The sequence below is a fragment of the Arachis ipaensis genome, chromosome B5 (assembly GCF_059453495.1).
Source record: "Arachis ipaensis isolate K30076 ecotype BB chromosome B5, ASM5945349v1, whole genome shotgun sequence".
NCBI classification, from domain to species: domain Eukaryota; kingdom Viridiplantae; phylum Streptophyta; class Magnoliopsida; order Fabales; family Fabaceae; genus Arachis; species Arachis ipaensis.
This window is the reverse complement of record NC_142440.1, coordinates 50,129,093-50,130,103: the sequence shown is the minus strand read 5'-3', so window position 1 is coordinate 50,130,103 and position 1,011 is coordinate 50,129,093. Positions and strand designations below refer to the sequence as shown.

At 39.3% G+C, this 1,011-nt stretch overlaps 1 non-coding gene across 1 annotated transcript; it reads left to right on the top strand.

Annotated features, from left to right (window-relative positions):
• The first annotated feature begins 336 nt into the window (after positions 1–336).
• On the top strand, positions 337–444 carry LOC148564136 (small nucleolar RNA R71). Its single transcript, XR_015885428.1, has one exon. It is a non-coding gene; the product is annotated as a small nucleolar RNA R71 (small nucleolar RNA).
• Positions 445–1,011: the final 567 nt, after the last annotated feature.

Genomic DNA, 1,011 nt, shown 5'->3' with positions numbered 1-1,011 from the left:
TTCAAAAAATGCCTCTTGAGTACTGTTGGACGCAGCTTGCATTCCATTCAGACTATGAGAAATCATATTGACTTGCTAAGTCAATATTTTATTCTGAGCCAATATGGCATTCAGGTTATCAATTTCAAGAACTCCCTTCTTCTGAGGCGTCCCATTACTTACAGGATTCCTCTTAGAAGTGTACATGAAGTGGTTATTAGCAACCATGTCAATGAGTTCTTGAGCTTCTGCAGGCATTTTCTTTAGGTGAATGGATCCACTTGCAGAAGTATTCAATGACATCTTAGCTAATTCAGACAGACCATCATAGAGTATATCCAGGATGGTCCATTCTGAAAGCATGTCAGAAGGACACTTTTTGGTCAGTTCATTGTATCTCTCCCAAGCTTCATAGAGGGATTCACCTTCCTTCTGTCTAAAGGTTTGAACATCCACTCTAAGCTTACTCAGCTTTTGGGGAGGAAAGAACTTGGCTAAGAAAGCCTTGACCAGCTTAGCCCAAGAGTTCAGGCTATCTTTAGGTTGAGAATCCAACCATATTCTAGCTCTGTCTCTTACAGCAAACGGGAAAAGCATGAGCCTGTAGACTTCAGGATCTACTCCATTAGTCTTAACAATATCACAGATCTGCAAGAATTCAGTTAAAAACTGAAAGGGATCTTCAGATGGAAGTCCATGAAACTTGCAGTTTTGTTGCATCAGAGAAACTAATTGAGGTTTCAGCTCAAAATTGTTTGCTCCAATGATAGGGATGGAGATGCTTCTTCCATGTAAATTAGAATTAGGTGCAGTAAAGTCACCAAGCATCCTCCTTGCATTATTATTATTTTCGGATGCCATATCCTCTTCTTGTTCGAAAATTTCTGTAAGGTTGTCTCTGGATTGTTGTATTTTAGCTTCTCTTAGTTTCCTCTTCAGAGTCCTTTCAGGTTCAGGGTCTGCTTCAACAAGAATGTTCTTGTCTTTGCTCCTGCTCATATGAAAAAGAGGGAACAGAAAAATAATAATAAT